Raw genomic sequence first — 19,789 nt, forward strand, 5'->3', positions numbered from 1 at the left:
GTGTGTGTGTGTGTGTGTGTGTGTGTGTGTGTGTGTGTGTGTGTGTCTGTCTGTCTGTGTAACGTGTTTTATGATTGATGCGTTCCTTTTGTTGTTTGCATATTAAAAGATACCAGTTGCATTTTATTGTATGTATTGAAGAATAAAATCTGTGAAGCGATTATCCTTGTCTGATACCTGACTCAGCCACTACGAATCTGTGTGTCTTTGCAAATTATCTGTGGGTCCCCGGCCAATTTCCGGGGTGGCGTAGTCGGTTTAGTGCCATAACTGGCCTTGTAGTAAACTCCTGATCGCAAGCTGCCACATATACTTGCAAACTTTGTGCACAATCATGCATTATCATTTGTGCATTTGTTATTCGAGATGTAACAGAAGCAAGGGTCACTGACACTAAGCATTAGCTTCACAATTGACTTACGTCACTTTACCATTTCCCTGGTGTACAGTCTTATGAAAGTAGATCAGAAGTAATGATTTATAGTTTATTTAGTTTTTTTTTTTTTTTTCATTACACACATCTGTCGTTTGGCTTCAGATTCAGAAGACATTCATTCATCCACTGGGGTCGTTGTGTTGTTTTTTAAGTGTCAAAAGAATTAGTTGACTAAGATTAGTGAAGTACATTAACATCATCATTTTATGTCTCTTTTAAAAGTGTTCGCAGAGTTTGTGATCACTAATTTTTGCTATATGCTTTATTAAGTTGGCTTGTGAGAGCCAACTTACTGAAATCCTATTTAAACTTATTATTAGTGGTGCTTGCCAAAGGCAAGGCATCACTATTGTTTTTGTGTATACATATTATTAGTGGTGCTTGCCAAAGGCAAGGCATCACTATTGTTATTGTGTATACTTATTAGTGTGAATGCTTTCAAGCATTCACACTAATGAGATCCAAATCTTTATTATTATTATTCCGTATTCTTCCGTGGTCGCTTTCAACTCCTCTCTACTTTGTGCTACAAAAACCATTCAAGTATCAAAATGTTCAGCTTTTCAAGGACATGTGTGCTATTATTTTTCTTTTTTATAACTTTTATACTTTTTAAATTATTAATCTTTTTGTGCATTTTTTTTAACATGTAAGTCAATGGAGAATTCTTCAAATCCTGCTTTATGCTCCTTCTGCTTTCAAAGCCCACTACTTCTGCATACTTTCAGCTATTTTTGTCATTTCAACTTTAAAATGTTGAGAAATCTTTAAGCTATTAACGTTGTATTCAACTTTTTGAAATCTTTTATACTTTTTTCACAATCTCTACTTTAGTCTCATGAAGTTTTTCAAGCCGTTTCTCAGATTTTAATGGAAGCGGATGAGAGAGACTGTTCAGAGCTAGAGCACGTGATGTCATCTGCTAGAGTGAGCCAGCTTGAAAACTAATCGTAAAAAATAATTTTTAAATCGCTGGCCTGGCCACAATTTTAACTCTTCGGGCATGTAATTGTCCTTTAAACGTAGGTATTTTTGTTGTGCTTCCTCACGTGTGTTTAGTAAATCCCTCGGACTTACAGTTTTTCCTCTGTGTCCTTCCAAAGGACAAGAGTGACAGACAATCCTCCATTGGCAGCAATTATAAATTCAGGTCAAACTTTGGTCCGTAATGCTCTGATCACTAGTTTTTCAACTTGCCAAAGTGGTCTCTTTTTTCAACTCTATCCACACAAAAAATACATCAAATCGTTCACAAAGGCCTTGTCTCGCTCACGGTCAGGTCATTTCGCCGATACAACCTATAGTTTTGTCTCTAGGGAGGTTTGTTCGAGGCCAAGTATCAGCGATTTTGCCCTCTGTCTAAATAGGAAAGCTGATTGCACAGGTGATGTTGATTAGCACAGATCAAAGGGGCACAGATCAAAGGGAGACACACATAATTGGTCCTGTGTTCTGATTGGTGCACAGTCACTGAGCTCTTTTCTGAAGGAACTTTACAGGTTTTTGTTGCTTCTCCTGTTCTCCCTCCCTCTTTCTTTCTCTTTGTAACTAATCTATCTTTCTTTCTTTCTTTCTTTCTTTCTTTCTTTCTTTCTTTCTTTCTTTCTTTCTACCTAATCCTTATTTCTTTCTTTCTACCTAATCTTTCTTTCTTTCTAACTAATCTTTCTTTCTTTCTTTCTACCTAATCTTTCTTTCTTTCTAACTAATCCATCTTTCTTTCTTTCTAACTAATCCTTCTTTCTTTTTCTTTCTTTCTTTCTTTCTTTCTTTCTTTCTTTCTTTCTTTCTTTCTTTCTTTCTTTCTTTCTTTCTTTCTTTCTTTCTTTCTTTCTTTCTTTCTTTCTTTCTTTCTTTCTTTCTTTCTACCTAATCTTTCTTTCTTTCTTTCTACCTAATCTCCTTTCTAACTAATCCATCTTTCTTTCTTTCTAACTAATCCTTCTTTCTTTTCCTTTCTTTCTTTTTTTCTTTCTTTCTTTCTTTCTACCTAATCTTTCTTTCTTTGTAACTAATCCATATTTCTTTCTTTCTAACTAATCCATCTTTCTTACTTTCTAACTAATCCTTCTTTCTTTTTCTTTCTTTCTTTCTTTCTTTCTTTCTTTCTTTCTTTCTTTCTTTCTTTCTTTCTTTCTTTCTTTCTTTCTTTCTTTCTTTCTTTCTACCTAATCTTTCTTTCTTTCTTTCTACCTAATCTTTCTTTCTTTGTAACTAATCCATCTTTCTTTCTGTCTAACTAATCCATCTTTCTTTCTTTCTAACTTTTCTTTCTTTCTTTCTTTCTTTCTTTCTTTCTTTCTTTCTTTCTTTCTTTGCATTTCAGTTAAGCATTTTAAGCATTCACACGCATGTTCCGCAGGAAATGCTCTGTTTCTAGTTCTTCTTATTCTTATTCTTCTTGCCACTTTTTGACGCGCTACTCCTACCGCAGTTTTTGTCACAGACCCATGAATGAGGCGTCAAAACGTGCGGCCTGTTCGGGAATGGTGTGCTATGACTTTTATAAGCGATCGGGGGTACGATGTTTGCCTCAGGGGCGAAAAACCGGCCGAAAAATCCCATAGACTTAACATTGCGTCAAACTTTGACGAGTCGTAGCTCGGAACGAGGATGTCGCAGAAACGAGTAATTTACCACATTTGAAGAGGCTGACAGGCTCTGTAAGAACATACCACACAATGGGGTAAAAGTTGCACCCCTGGGGGGCAGGAGCTGCCCAAAGTTTCCCCATTGACTTACTATGGTGTAGGACGGCCCATGAAATGGGCCGTCCTACACCATAGAAACCGCTTTTATATTGAACATAACTCTGGATCACAGTGTCGTAGAGACAAAGGGGCGGGCTCATTTTACTCAGACAACCAATCAGTCTCTCTGGATCATTGTGAAGCTATCAAGCCACGCCCTAGCAACCATTTAGAGCACCTTAGCAACAACTCCCATAGACTTCCATTGAAAGAGATCGAAGGGATATCTCTGGACTGAATTGTCATAGAAACACGAGGGTGGTCTCGTTTGACTCGGGGCAGCAAACAGCCAATCATGAATCACCTCAACACTTCCTAGCCACGCCCTAGCAACCATTGTCGAGCACCTTAGCAACCAAAATCCAAAGAGGAATATCGTCCATTCTGAATGTCACAGAGGCATGGGAGTTGGTTTATATCATTCATACTGACAAGCAGCCTTTGGAGTTTCATCATTGGCAGCTGCCAAGCCACTCCCTAGCAACCAAACAGAGTACTCTAGCAACCATTTTGCAAGACCTACATCTCTATATCAGAACATCGTATAGAGATGAGTGTTGGTTTATATAATTCATACTGACAAGCAGCCTTTGGAGTTTCATCATTGGCAGCTGCCAAGCCACTCCCTAGCAACCAAACTGAGTACCCTAGCAACCATTTTGCAAGACCTACATCTCTGCATCAGAACATCGTATAGAGATGGGGTTTGGGTCTTTTGACTCATGCTAGCACACAGGACTTTCAACATGCTAAACATGCTAGCTGTGAATAGCTACATGCTAATATTGATTAGCTAAGTGCTAAATCATGCCATTAACATTATAAAAACTCTATAGTAACCAAATGTGAACACTACCAACCACCTAGTAACACCATAGCAACCATCCAGAATACCATAGCAACCACCTAAAACACCCTAGCAACCACCCAAAACACCCTAGCAACCGCCTAGCAACACCATAGCAACCACCCAGAATACCCTGGCAACCGCCTAGCAACACCCTAGCAACCACCCAGAACACCCTAGCAGCCACCCAGAATACCCTAGCAACCACCTAGCAACACCCTAGCAACCACTCAGAACACCCTAGCAACCGCCTAGCAACACCCTAGCAGCCACCCAGAACACCCTAGCAACCACCTAGCAACCACCCAAAACACCTTAGCAACCACCCAGAATACCCTAGCAACCGCATAGCAACACCATAGCAACCACCCAGAACACCCTAGCAACCGCCTAGCAACACCCTAGCAACCACCCAGAACACCATAACAACCGCCTAGCAACACCCTAGCAACCAACCAGAACACCCTAGCAACCCCCTAGCAACCACCCAGAACACCCTAGCAACCACCCAAAACACCTTAGCAACCCCCCAGAATACCCTAGCAACCGCATAGCAACACCATAGCAACCACCCTGAATACCCTAGCAACCGCCTAACAACCAACCAGAACACCCTAGCAACCGCCTAGCAACACCATAGCAACCACCCAGAATACCTTAGCAACCACTCAGAATACCCTAGCAACACCATAGCAACCACCAATAAACCCCCAGCAACGCCCTAACAACCACCCAGAATACCCTAGCAACTGCCTAGCAACCACCAAGAACACCCTAGCAACCACCTAGCATCACCCTAGCAACCGCCTAGCAACACCATAGCAACCACCCTGAATACCCGAGCAACTGCCTAGCAACACCATAGCAACCACCCAGAACACCCTAGCAACCACCTAGTAATGCCCTAACCACCCAGAATACCCTAGCAACCGCCTAGCAACCACTCAAAACACCCTAGCAACCACCTAGCAACCACCCAGAACACCCTAGCAACCACCCAGAATACCCTAGCAACCACCCAAAACACCCTAGCAACCGCATAGCAACCACCTAGCAACCACCTGAACACATGAATAAGCCATATCTCAGCACCAAAACATCATACAGACATGTCTGTTGGTTCATATGCAATCATGTACCACACTCTAGCAACCGTGTGGCGAGTTTTGCCACTGCAAGCACCACTTCACATTTTCTTCTGGAAATGTACATTCTAGTTAAGTTGGCTTGTGAGAGCCAACTTACTGAAATCCTATTTAAACTTATTATTATTAAGTTGGCTTGTGAGAGCCAACTTACTGAAATCCTACTTAAACTTATTAAGTTGGCTTGTGAGAGCCAACTTACTGATATTGTACTTAAACTTATTATTAGTGGTGCTTGCCTATGGCAAAGCAACACTATTGTTATCTCACATACTTATTAGTGGTGCTTGCCTATGGCAAAGCAACACTATTGTTATCTCACATACTTATTAGTGGTGCTTGCCTATAGCAAAGCAACACTATTGTTATCTCACATACTTATTAGTGGTGCTTGCCTATGGCAAAGCAACACTATTGTTATCTCACATACTTATTATTCTTATTCTTCTTATTCTTATTCTTCTGGCCACTTTTTGACGCGCTACTCCTCCCGCAGTTTTTGTCACAGACCCACGAATGAGGCGTCAAAACGTGCGGCCTGTTCGGGAATGGTGTGCTATGACTTTTATAAGGGATCGGGGGTACGATGTTCGCCCCAGGGGCGAAAAACCGGCCGAAAAATCCCATAGACTTCACATTGCGTCAAACTTTGAGGAGTCGTAGCTCGGAACGAGGATGTCGCAGAAACGTGTAATTTACCACATTTGAAGAGGCTGACAGGCTCTGTAAGAATATACCACACAATGGGGTAAAAGTTGCACCCCTGTGGGGCAGGAGCTGCCCAAAGTTTCCCCATTGACTTACTATGGTGTAGGACGGCCCATGAAATGGGCCGTCCTACACCATAGAAACCGCTTTTATATTGAACATAACTCTGGATCACAGTGTCGTAGAGACAAAGGGGCGGGCTCATTTTACTCAGACGGCCAATCAGTCTCTCAGGATCATTGCGAAGCTATCTAGCCACGCCCTAGCAACCATTTAGAGCTCCTTAGCAACAAGTTCTATAGACTTCCATTGAAGCAGATCAAAGCGATATCTCAGAATATAAGAGTCATAGAAACATGAGGGTGGGCTCGTTTGACTCGGGGCAGCAAACAGCCAATCCTGAATCACCTCAACACTTACTGGCCACGCCCTAGCAACCATTGTCGAGCACCTTAGCAACCAAAATCCAAACAGGCATATCTTCCATTCTGAATGTCACAGAGGCATGGGAGTTGGTTTATATAATTTATACTGACAAGCAGCCTTTAGAGTTTCATGATTGGCAGCTGCCAAGCCACTCCCTAGCAACCAAACAGAGTACCCTAGCAACCATTTTGCAAGACCTACATCTCTATATCAGAACATCGTATAGAGATGGGGGTTGGTTTATATAATTCATACTGACAAGCAGCCTTTGGAGTTTCATTATTGGCAGCTGCCAAGCCACTCCCTAGCAACCAAACAGAGTACCCTAGCAACCATTTTGCAAGACCTACATCTCTGCATCAGAACATCGTATAGAGATGGGGTTTGGGTCTTTTGACTCATGCTAGCACACAGGACTTTCAACATGCTAAACATGCTAGCTGTGAATAGCTACATGCTAATATTGATTAGCTAAGTGCTAAATCATGCCATGAACATTATAAAAACTCTATAGTAACCAAATGTGAACACTACCAACCACCTAGTAACACCATAGCAACCATCCAGAATACCATAGCAACCACCTAAAACACCCTAGCAACCACCCAAAACACCCTAGCAACCGCCTAGCAACCACCCAGAACACCCTAGCAATCGCCTAGCAACACCCTAGCAACCACCCAGAACACCCTAGCAACCGCCTAGCAACACCCTAGCAACCAACCAGAACACCCTAGCAACCCCCTAGCAACACCCTAGCAACCACCCAAAACACCCTAGCAACCGCATAGCAACCACCCAGAATACCCTAGCAACCGCCTAACAACCAACTAGACCACCCTAGCAACCGCCTAGCAACAACATAGCAACCACCCATAACATCCTAGTAACACCCAAGCAACCACCCAGAATACCCTAGCAACCACCTAGCAACACCCTATTAACCACTCAGACCACCCTAGCAACCGCCTAGCAACACCCTAGCAACCACCCAGAACACCCTAGCAACCGCCTAGCAACACCCTAGCAACCACCCAGAACACCCTAGCAACCGCCTAGCAACACCCTAGCAACCAACCAGAACACCCTAGCAACCCCCTAGCAACACCCTAGCAACCACCCAAAACACCCTAGCAACCGCATAGCAACCACCCAGAATTCCCTAGCAACCGCCTAACAACCAACCAGAACACCCTAGCAACCACCTAGCAACACCATAGCAACCACCCATAACACCCTAGCAACACCCTAGCAACCACCCAGAATACCTTAGCAACCACTCAGAATACCCTAGCAACCACCGATAAACCCCTAGCAATGCCCTAACAACCACCCAGAATACCCTAGCAACCGCCTAGCAACCACCAAGAACACTCTAGCAACCACCTAGCATCACCCTAGCAACCGCCTAGCAACACCATAGCAACCACCCTGAATACCCGAGCAACTGCCTAGCAACACCATAACAACCACCCAGAACACCCTAGCAACCACCTAGTAATGCCCTAACCACCCAGAATACCCTAGCAACCGCCTAGCAACCACCAAGAACACACTAGCAACCACCTAGCAACCGCATAGCAACCACCTAGCAACCACCCATAACGCCCGAGCAACCACCCACATCACCCTAGCAACCGCCTAGCAACACCATAGCAACCACCCTGAATACCCGAGCAACTGCCTAGCAACACCATAGCAACCACCCAGAACACCCTAGCTACCACCTAGTAATGCCCTAACCACCCAGAATACCCTAGCAACCGCCTAGCAACCACCAAGAACACCCTAGCAACCACCTAGCAACCACCCAGAACACCCTAGCAACGCCCGAGCAACCACCTACAACACCCTAGCAACCGAGTGGCGAGTTTTGCCACTGCAAGCACCACTTCACATTTTCTTCTGGAAATGTACATTCTAGTATTGTGATTACTATTCACCTAGACAAAACTTTGGCACGCTACTCCTCCCGCAGCTTTTGTCGTAGACCCATGAATGAGGTGTCAAATCGACCGGTTCATTGAGGAGAGGTGTGCTATGTCTTTTCTAAGCGATCGGGTGTACGATGATCATCCGGCTGGCGATAAATCGGCCGAAAAAAGTCCCTTAGACTTAACATTGGCACAAAATTTGTGAGATCATATCTTTTGACCAGGAGGTCATAGAGACTTGGGATTGGGCTCTTTTGAGTCGGCATATCAAGAGGCCAATAAGTAGTGACATAATAACTTCATAGCCGTGCCCTAGCAACCACTTGGGGCACCCTAGCAACCATAAAACAACATTTACAAGCCATATTTCAGCTCCAGAAAATAGTAGAAACATGGAGTTTGGCTTTTTTGACTCAGACTGTCAACTAGTCTTTAAATATCATCTCATAAACTGTATAAGCAGACCATAGCAACCATATAGAGTACCTTAGTAACCATACAAACACATGATTAAGCCATATCTCAGCTCCACAATATCGTACAGACATGGTTGTTGGCTCGTATGCAATAATGTACCACACCCTAGCAACCGAGTGGCGAGTTTTGCCACTGCAAGCACCACTTCACATTTTCTTCTGGAAATGTACATTCTAGTTATTCTTATTCTTCTTATTCTTATTCTTCTGGCCACTTTTTGACGCGCTACTCCTACCGCAGTTTTTGTCACAGACCCACGAATGAGGCGTCAAAACGTGCGGCCTGTTCGGGAATGGTGTGCTATGACTTTTATAAGGGATCGGGGGTACGATGTTCGCCCCAGGGGCGAAAAACCGGCCGAAAAATCCCATAGACTTAACATTGCGTCAAACTTTGACGAGTCGTAGCTCGGAACGAGGATGTCGCAGAAACGTGTAATTTACCACATTTGAAGAGGCTGACAGACTCTGTAAGAACATACCACACAATGGGGTAAAAGTTGCACCCCTGGGGGGCAGGAGCTGCCCAAAGTTTCCCCATTGACTTACTATGAAACCATAGAAACCGCTTTTATATTGAACATAACTCTGGATCACAGTGTCGTAGAGACAAAGGGGCGGGCTCATTTTACTCAGACAACCAATCAGTCTCTCAGGATCATTGTGAAGCTATCAAGCCACGCCCTAGCAACCATTTAGAGCACCTTAGCAACAACTCCCATAGACTTCCATTGAAAGAGATCGAAGGGATATCTCTGGACTGAATTGTCATAGAAACATGAGGGTGGTCTCGTTTGACTCGGGGCAGCAAACAGCCATTCATGAATCACCTCAACACTTCCTAGCCACGCCCTAGCAACCATTGTCGAGCACCTTAGCAACCAAAATCCAAAGAGGGATATCTTCCATTCTGAATGTCACAGAGGCATGGGAGTTGGTTTATATCATTCATACTGACAAGCAGCCTTTGGAGTTTCATGATTGGCAGCTGCCAAGCCACTCCCTAGCAACCAAACAGAGTACCCTAGCAACCATTTTGCAAGACCTATATCTCTGCATCAAAACATCGTATAGAGATGGGGGTTGGTTTATACATTCACATTGACTTTGGAGCTTCATGATTGGCAGCTGCCAAGCCACTCCCTAGCAACCAAACATAGTACCCTAGCAACCGTTTTGCAAGACCTATATCTCTGCATCAAAACATCGTATAGAGATGGGGGTTGGCTCTTTTTACTCATGCTAGCAAACAGGACTTGCTACATGCTAAACATGCTAGCAGTGAATAGCTACATGCTAATATTGATTAGCTAAGTGCTAAATCATGCCAATAAAATGCTACAAACTCAACAGTAACCATCTTTGACAACTACCAACCACCTAGTAACACCATAGCAACCACCCAAATTACCCTAGCAACACCCTAGCAACCACCCAGAACCCCGTAGCAACTGCCTAGCAACGCCCTAGCAACCACCCAGAACACCCTAGCAACCGCCTAGCAACCACCCAGGATACCCTAGCAACCGCCTAGCAACACCCTAGCAACCACTCAGAACACCCTAGCAACCACCTAGCAACACCCTAGCAACCACCCAAAACACCCTAGCAACCGCCTAGCAACACCCTGGCAACCATCCAGAATACCCTAGCAACCGCCTAGCAACACCCAGGCAACCACCCAGAACACCCTAGCAACCGCCTAGCAATGCCCTAGCAACCACCCAGAATACCCTAGCAACCGCCTAGCAACGCCCTAGCAACCACCCAGAATACCCTAGCAACCGCCTAGCAACACCATAGCAACCACCCAGAACACCCTAGCAACCACCCAGAACACCCTAGCAATGCCCTAGCAACCACCCAAAATACCCTAGCAACCAACCAGAACACCCTAGCAACCACCCAGAATACCCTAGCAACCACCCAAAACACCCTAGCAACCACTCAGAACACCTTAGCAATGCCCTAGCAACCACCTGAACAACATGAATAAGCCATATCTCAGCACCAGAACATAGTACAGACATGTTTGTTGCCTAGTATGCAATCATGTACCACACCCTAGCAACCGAGTGGCGAGTTTTGCCACTGCAAGCACCACTTCACATTTTCTTCTGGAAATGTACATTCTAGTTCTTCTTATTCTTATTCTTCTGGCCACTTTTTGACGCGCTACTCCTCCCGCAGTTTTTGTCACAGACCCACGAATGAGGCGTCAAAACGTGCGGCCTGTTCGGGAATGGTGTGCTATGACTTTTATAAGGGATCGGGGGTACGATGATCGCCCCAGGGGCAAAAAACCGGCCGAAAAATCCCATAGACTTAACATTGCGTCAAACTTTGACGAGTCGTAGCTCGGAACGAGGATGTCGCAGAAACGTGTAATTTACCACATTTGAAGAGGCTGACAGACTCTGTAAGAACATACCACACAATGGGGGAAAAGTTGCACCCCTGGGGGGCAGGAGCTGCCCAAAGTTTCCCCATTGACTTACTATGGTGTAGGACGGCCCATGAAATGGGCCGTCCTACACCATAGAAACCGCTTTTATATTGAACATAACTCTGGATCACAGTGTCGTAGAGACAAAGGGGCGGGCTCATTTTACTCAGACAACCAATCAGTCTCTCAGGATCATTGTGAAGCTATCAAGCCACGCCCTAGCAACCATTTAGAGCACCTTAGCAACAACTCCCATAGACTTCCATTGAAAGAGATCGAAGGGATATCTCTGGACTGAATTGTCATAGAAACATGAGGGTGGTCTCGTTTGACTCGGGGCAGCAAACAGCCAATCATGAATCACCTCAACACTTCCTAGCCACGCCCTAGCAACCATTGTCGAGCACCTTAGCAACCAAAATCCAAAGAGGAATATCGTCCATTCTGAATGTCACAGAGGCATGGGAGTTGGTTTATATCATTCATACTGACAAGCAGCCTTTGGAGTTTCATCATTGGCAGCTGCCAAGCCACTCCCTAGCAACCAAACAGAGTTCTCTAGCAACCATTTTGCAAGACCTACATCTCTATATCAGAACATCGTATAGAGATGGGGGTTGGTTTATATAATTCATACTGACAAGCAGCCTTTGGAGTTTCATCATTGGCAGCTGCCAAGCCACTCCCTAGCAACCAAACAGAGTACCCTAGCAACCATTTAGCAAGACCTACATCTCTGCATCAGAACATCGTATAGAGATGGGGTTTGGGTCTTTTGACTCATGCTAGCACACAGGACTTTCAACATGCTAAACATGCTAGCTGTGAATAGCTACATGCTAATATTGATTAGCTAAGTGCTAAATCATGCCATTAACATTATAAAAACTCTATAGTAACCAAATGTGAACACTACCAACCACCTAGTAACACCATAGCAACCATCCAGAATACCATAGCAACCACCTAAAACACCCTAGCAACCACCCAAAACACCCTAGGAGCACCATAGCAACCACCCAGAATACCCTAGCAACCGCCTAGCAACACCCTAGCAACCACACAGAACACCCTAGCAACCGCCTAGCAACACCCTAGCAACCACTCAGAATACCCTAGCAACCACCTAGCAACACCCTAGCAACCACTCAGAACACCCTAGCAACCGCCTAGCAACACCCTAGCAACCACCCAGAACACCCTAGCAACCGCCTAGCAACCACCCAAAACACCTTAGCAACCACCCAGTATACCCTCGCAACCGCCTAGCAACACCCTAGCAACCACCCAGAACACCCTAGCAACCGCCTAGCAACACCCTAGCAACCAACCAGAACACCCTAGCAACCCCCTAGCAACCACCCTGAACACCCTAGCAACCACCCAAAACACCTTAGCAACCACCCAGAATACCCTAGCAACCGCATAGCAACACCATAGCAACCACCCTGAATACCCTAGCAACCGCCTAACAACCAACCAGAACACCCTAGCAACCGCCTAGCAACACCATAGCAACCACCCATAACACCCTAGCAACACCCTAGCAACCACCCAGAATACCTTAGCAACCACTCAGAATACCCTAGCAACACCATAGCAACCACCAAAAAAACCCCAGCAACGCCCTAACAACCACCCTGAATACCCTAGCAACCGCCTAGCAACCACCAAGAACACCCTAGCAACCACCTAGCATCACCCTAGCAACCGCCTAGCAACACCATAGCAACCACCCTGAAAACCCGAGCAACTGCCTAGCAACACCATAGCAACCACCCAGAACACCCTAGCAACCACCTAGTAATGCCCTAACCACCCAGAATACCCTAGCAACCGCCTAGCAACCACCAAGAACACCCTAGCAACCACCTAGCAACCACCCATAACACCCTAGCAATGCCCGAGCAACCACCCACAACACCCTAGCAACCGAGTGCCGAGTTTTGCCACTGCAAGCACCACTTCAAATTTTCTTCTGGAAATGTACATTCTAGTTATTAAGTTGGCTTGTGAGAGCCAACTTACTGATATTGTACTTAAACTTATTATTATTAAGTTGGCTTGTGAGAGCCAACTTACTGAAATCCTATTTAAACTTATTATTATTATTATTAAGTTGGCTTGTGAGAGCCAACTTACTGATATTGTACTTAAACTTATTAAGTTGGCTTGTGAAAGCCAACTTACTGAAATCCTATTTAAACTTATTATTAAGTTGGCTTGTGAAAGCCAACTTACTGAAATCCTATTTAAACTTATTAAGTTGGCTTGTGAAAGCCAACTTACTGAAATCCTATTTAAACTTATTATTAAGTTGGCTTGTGAAAGCCAACTTACTGAAATCCTATTTAAACTTATTATTATTCTTTTTCTTCTTCTTTTTCTTAACCAAAATTTTCTGACTGCTACTCCTCCTAGAGCTTTAACTCTACAAACTCCAAACTCGGGTCAGACCTTCAGACTGTTCTGACTTAGTGTGCTATATCTTTTCAGACTGATTTGACTTTCAGATTTCTTAAAAATTAATATTAAAAATCATAAAAATCCCATTGACTTTCATTGCAACAGTTCAAATTGAGCCAAGGCTACGGTGGCCCAGCAGTGTACAACACAAAAACTCAAATCTAAACTCCCTGAAGCCCAAGACTCAATTAAACTACCATTCTATATGTACTAATGAACTTATCTATCTATCTATCTATCTATCTATCTATCTATCTATCTATCTATCTATCTATCTATCTATCTATCTATCTATCTATCTATCTATCTATCTATCTATCTATCTATCCATCTATCCATCTATCTATCTCTTTCTATCTATCTATCTATCTATCTATCTATCTATCTATCTATCTATCTATCTATCTATCTTTCTTTCTTACTAACTAATCTATCTTTCTTTCTTTCTTTCTAACTAATCTTTCTTCTTTCTTTCTTTATTTCTTTCTTTCTTTCTAACTAATCTTTCTTCTTTCTTTCTTTCTTTCTAACTAATCTTTCTTCTTTCTTTCTAACTAATCTTTCTTCTTTCTTTCTGTCTTTCTTTCTTTCTAACTAATATTTCTTTTTTCTTTTTTTCTTACTAACTAATCTATCTTTCTTTCTTTCTAACTAATCTTTCTTCTTTCTTTCTTTCTTTCTAACTAATCTTTCTTCTTTCTTTCTTTCTTTCTAACTAATCTTTCTTCTTTCTTTCTTTCTAACTAATATTTCTTCTTTCTAACTAATCTTTCTTCTTTCTTTCTAACTAATCTTTCTTTCTTTCTAACTAATCTTTCTTTCTTTCTAACTAATCTTTCTTCTTTCTTTCTTTCTTTCTTTCTTTCTTTCTTTCTTTCTAACTAATCTTTCTTCTTTCTTTCTTTCTTTCTTTCTAACTAATCTTTCTTCTTTCTTTCTTTCTTTCTTTCTTTCTTTCTTTCTTTCTTTCTTTTTCTTTCTTTCTTTCTAACTAATCTTTCTTCTTTCTTTCTTTCTTTCTAACTAATCTTTCTTCTTTCTTTCTTTCTTTCTTTCTAACTAATCTTTCTTTCTTTCTTTCTTTCTTTCTTTCTTTCTTTCTTTCTTTCTTTCTTTCTTTCTAACTAATCTTTCTTCTTTCTTTCTAACTAATCTTTCTTCTTTCTTTCTAACTAATCTTTCTTCTTTCTTTCTTTCTTTCTTTCTTTCTTTCTAACTAATCTTTCTTCTTTCTTTCTTTCTTTCTTTCTTTCTTTCTTTCTTTCTTACTAATCTTTCTTCTTTCTTTCTTTCTTTCTAACTAATCTTTCTTCTTTCTTTCTTTCTTTCTAACTAATCTTTCTTCTTTCTTTCTAACTAATCTTTCTTCTTTCTTTCTGTCTTTCTTTCTTTCTAACTAATATTTCTTTTTTCTTTTTTTCTTACTAACTAATCTATCTTTCTTTCTTTCTAACTAATCTTTCTTCTTTCTTTCTTTCTTTCTAACTAATCTTTCTTCTTTCTTTCTTTCTTTCTAACTAATATTTCTTCTTTCTTTCTTTCTAACTAATATTTCTTCTTTCTAACTAATCTTTCTTCTTTCTTTCTAACTAATCTTTCTTTCTTTCTAACTAATCTTTCTTTCTTTCTAACTAATCTTTCTTCTTTCTTTCTTTCTTTCTTTCTTTCTAACTAATCTTTCTTCTTTCTTTCTTTCTTTCTTTCTAACTAATCTTTCTTCTTTCTTTCTTTCTTTCTTTCTTTCTTTCTTTCTTTCTTTCTTTCTTTCTTTCTTTCTTTCTTTCTTTCTTTCTTTTTCTTTCTTTCTTTCTAACTAATCTTTCTTCTTTCTTTCTTTCTAACTAATCTTTCTTCTTTCTTTCTTTCTTTCTTTCTAACTAATCTTTCTTTCTTTCTTTCTTTCTTTCTTTCTTTCTTTCTTTCTTTCTTTCTAACTAATCTTTCTTCTTTCTTTCTAACTAATCTTTCTTCTTTCTTTCTAACTAATCTTTCTTCTTTCTTTCTTTCTTTCTTTCTTTCTTTCTTTCTTTCTTTCTTTCTTTCTAACTAATCTTTCTTCTTTCTTTCTTTCTTTCTTTCTTTCTTTCTTTCTTTCTTACTAATCTTTCTTCTTTCTTTCTTTCTTTCTAACTAATCTTTCTTCTTTCTTTCTTTCTTTCTAACTAATCTTTCTTTTTTCTTTCTTTCTTTCTTTCTTTCTTTCTTTCTTTCTTTCTTTCTTTCTTTCTTTCTTTCTTTCTTTCTAATATTTCTTCTTTCTTTCTTTCTAACTAATATTTATTCTTTCTAACTAATCTTTCTTCTTTCTTTCTAACTAACCTTTCTTTCTTTCTAACTAATCTTTCTTTCTTTCTAACTAATCTTTCTTCTTTCTTTCTTTCTTTCTTTCTTTCTAACTAATCTTTCTTCTTTCTTTCTTTCTTTCTAACTAATCTTTCTTCTTTCTTTCTTTCTTTCTTTCTTTTTCTTTCTTTCTTTCTAACTAATCTTTCTTCTTTCTTTCTTTCTTTCTAACTAATCTTTCTTCTTTCTTTCTTTCTTTCTAACTAATCTTTCTTTCTTTCTTTCTTTCTTTCTTTCTAACTAATCTTTCTTTCTTTCTTTCTTTCTTTCTTTCTTTCTTTCTTTCTTTCTTTCTTTCTTTCTTTCTTTCTTTCTTTCTAACTAATCTTTCTTCTTTCTTTCTAACTAATCTTTCTTCTTTATTTCTAACTAATCTTTCTTCTTTCTTTCTTTCTTTCTTTCTTTCTTTCTTTCTTTCTTTCTTTCTTTCTTTCTTTCTTTCTTTCTTTCTTTCTTTCTAACTAATCTTTCTTCTTTCTTTCTTTCTTTCTTTCTTTCTTTCTTTCTTTCTTTCTTTCTTACCAATCTTTCTTCTTTCTTTCTTTCTTTCTTTCTTTCTTTCTTTCTAACTAATCTTTCTTCTTTCTTTCTTTCTTTCTAACTAATCTTTCTTTTTTTCTTTCTTTCTTTCTTTCTTTCTTTCTTTCTTTCTTTCTTTCTTTCTTTCTTTCTAACTAATCTTTCTTCTTTCTTTCTTTCTTTCTTTCTTTCTTTCTTTCTTTCTTTCTTTCTTTTTCTTTCTTTCTTTCTAACTAATCTTTCTTCTTTCTTTCTTTCTTTCTAACTAATCTTTCTTCTTTCTTTCTTTCTTTCTTTCTTTCTAACTATTCTTTCTTCTTTCTTTCTTTCTTTCTTTCTTTCTTTCTTTCTTTCTTTCTTTCTTTCTTTCTTTCTTTCTTTCTTTCTTTCTTTCTAACTAATCTTTCTTCTTTCTTTCTAACTAATCTTTCTTTCTTTCTTTCTAACTAATCTTTCTTCTTTCTTTCTTTCTAACTAATCTTTCTTCTTTCTTTCTTTCTTTCTTTCTTTCTTTCTTTCTTTCTTTCTTTCTTTCTAACTAATCTTTCTTCTTTCTTTCTTTCTTTCTAACTAATCTTTCTTCTTTCTTTCTTTCTTTCTAACTAATCTTTCTTCTTTCTTTCTTTCTTTCTTTCTTTCTTTCTTTCTTTCTTTCTTTCTTTCTTTCTTTCTTTCTTTCTTTTTCTTTCTTTCTTTTTCTTTCTTTCTAACTAATCTTTCTTCTTTCTTTCTTTCTTTCTTTCTTTCTAACTAATCTTTCTTCTTTCTTTCTTTCTTTCTTTCTTTCTTTCTTTCTTTCTTTCTTTCTAACTAATCTTTCTTCTTTCTTTCTTTCTTTCTTTCTAACTAATCTTTCTTTCTTTCTTTCTTTCTAACTAATCTTTCTTCTTTCTTTCTTTCTAACTAATCTTTCTTCTTTCTTTCTTTCTTTCTAACTAATCTTTCTTTCTTTCTTTCTTTCTTTCTTTCTAACTAATCTTTCTTCTTTCTTTCTAACTAATCTTTCTTCTTTCTTTCTAACTAATCTTTCTTCTTTCTTTCTTTCTTTCTAACTAATCTTTCTTTCTTTCTTTCTTTCTTTCTAACTAATCTTTCTTTCTTTCTTTCTTTCTTTCTTTCTTTCTTTCTTTCTTTCTTTCTTTCTAACTAATCTTTCTTCTTTCTTTCTAACTAATCTTTCTTCTTTATTTCTAACTAATCTTTCTTCTTTCTTTCTTTCTTTCTTTCTTTCTTTCTTTCTAACTAATCTTTCTTCTTTCTTTCTTTCTTTCTTTCTTTCTTTCTTTCTTTCTTTCTTTCTTTCTTTCTTTCTTACTAATCTTTCTTACTAATCTTTCTTCTTTCTTTCTTTCTTTCTTTCTTTCTTTCTTTCTTTCTAACTAATCTTTCTTCTTTCTTTCTTTCTTTCTAACTAATCTTTCTTTTTTTCTTTCTTTCTTTCTTTCTTTCTTTCTTTCTTTCTTTCTTTCTTTCTTTCTTTCTTTCTAACTAATCTTTCTTCTTTCTTTCTTTCTTTCTTTCTTTCTTTCTTTTTCTTTCTTTCTTTCTAACTAATCTTTCTTCTTTCTTTCTTTCTTTCTTTCTAACTAATCTTTCTTCTTTCTTTCTTTCTTTCTTTCTTTCTTTCTTTCTTTCTTTCTTTCTTTCTTTCTAACTATTCTTTCTTCTTTCTTTCTTTCTTTCTTTCTAACTAATCTTTCTTCTTTCTTTCTAACTAATCTTTCTTTCTTTCTTTCTAACTAATCTTTCTTCTTTCTTTCTTTCTAACTAATCTTTCTTCTTTCTTTCTTTCTTTCTTTCTAACTAATCTTTCTTCTTTCTTTCTTTCTTTCTAACTAATCTTTCTTCTTTCTTTCTTTCTTTCTAACTAATCTTTCTTCTTTCTTTCTTTCTTTCTTTCTTTCTTTCTTTCTTTCTTTCTTTCTTTCTTTCTTTCTTTCTTTCTTTCTTTCTTTCTTTTTCTTTCTTTCTAACTAATCTTTCTTCTTTCTTTCTTTCTTTCTTTCTAACTAATCTTTCTTCTTTCTTTCTTTCTTTCTTTCTTTCTTTCTAACTAATCTTTCTTCTTTCTTTCTTTCTTTCTAACTAATCTTTCTTTCTTTCTTTCTAACCAATCTTTCTTCTTTCTTTCTTTCTAACTAATCTTTCTTCTTTCTTTCTTTCTTTCTTTCTTTCTTTCTTTCTTTCTTTCTTTCTTTCTAACTAATCTTTCTTTCTAACTAATCTTTCTTCTTTCTTTCTAACTAATCTTTCTTCTTTCTTTCTAACTAATCTTTTTCTTTCTTTCTTTCTTTCTTTCTTTCTTTCTTTCTTTCTTTCTTTCTTTCTAACTAATCTTTCTTCTTTCTTTCTTTCTTTCTTTCTTTCTTTCTTTCTTTCTTTCTTTCTTTCTTTTTCTTTCTTTCTTTCTAACTAATCTTTCTTCTTTCTTTCTTTCTTTCTAACTAATCTTTTTTCTTTCTTTCTTTCTAACTATTCTTTCTTCTTTCTTTCTTTCTTTCTTTCTTTCTTTCTAACTAATCTTTCTTTCTAACTAATCTTTCTTTCTAACTAATTCTTTCTTTCTTTCTTTCTTTCTAACTAATCTTTCTTCTTTCTTTCTTTCTTTCTAACTAATCTTTCTTCTTTCTTTCTTTCTTTCTTTCTTTCTTTCTTTCTTTCTTTCTTTCTTTCTTTCTTTCTTCCTTTCTTTCTTTCTTTCTTTTTCTTTCTTTCTTTTTCTTTCTTTCTTTCTAACTAATCTTTCTTCTTTCTTTCTTTCTTTCTAACTAATCTTTCTTCTTTCTTTCTTTCTTTCTAACTAATCTTTCTTCTTTCTTTCTTTCTTTCTTTCTTTCTTTCTTTCTTTCTTTCTTTCTTTCTTACTAATCTTTCTTCTTTCTTTCTAACTAATCTTTCTTCTTTCTTTCTTTCTTTCTTTCTTTCTAACTAATCTTTCTTCTTTCTTTCTTTCTAACTAATCTTTCTTTTTTCTTTCTTTCTTTCTTTCTTTCTTTCTTTCTTTCTTTCTTTCTTTCTTTCTTTCTTTCTTTCTTTCTTTCTTTCTTTCTAATTAATCTTTCTTCTTTCTTTCTTTCTTTCTTTCTTTCTTTCTTTCTTTCTTTCTTTCTTTCTTTCTTTCTTTCTTTCTTTCTTTTCTTTCTTTCTTTCTAACTAATCTTTCTTCTTTATTTCTAACTAATCTTTCTTCTTTCTTTCTTTCTTTCTTTCTTTCTTTCTTTCTTTCTTTCTTTCTTTCTAACTAATCTTTCTTCTTTCTTTCTTTCTTTCTTTCTTTCTTTCTTTCTTTTTCT

General features: G+C 38.4%; 1 long non-coding RNA gene across 1 annotated transcript; it reads right to left on the reverse strand.

Moving 5' to 3' along the window:
- Positions 1 to 5,648: 5,648 nt before the first annotated feature.
- Positions 5,649 to 8,237, reverse strand: LOC143736645 (uncharacterized). Its single transcript, XR_013203530.1, has 2 exons — positions 8,159 to 8,237; positions 5,649 to 5,740 (listed from the first exon to the last, which is right to left on the reverse strand). It is a non-coding gene; the product is annotated as an uncharacterized LOC143736645 (long non-coding RNA).
- Between the last annotated feature and the right edge of the window lie 11,552 nt (positions 8,238 to 19,789).

Source organism: Siphateles boraxobius, unplaced genomic scaffold (assembly GCF_051911475.1).
Source record: "Siphateles boraxobius isolate OS27281-9 unplaced genomic scaffold, OSU_SipBor_1 130, whole genome shotgun sequence".
NCBI lineage: Eukaryota > Metazoa > Chordata > Actinopteri > Cypriniformes > Leuciscidae > Siphateles > Siphateles boraxobius.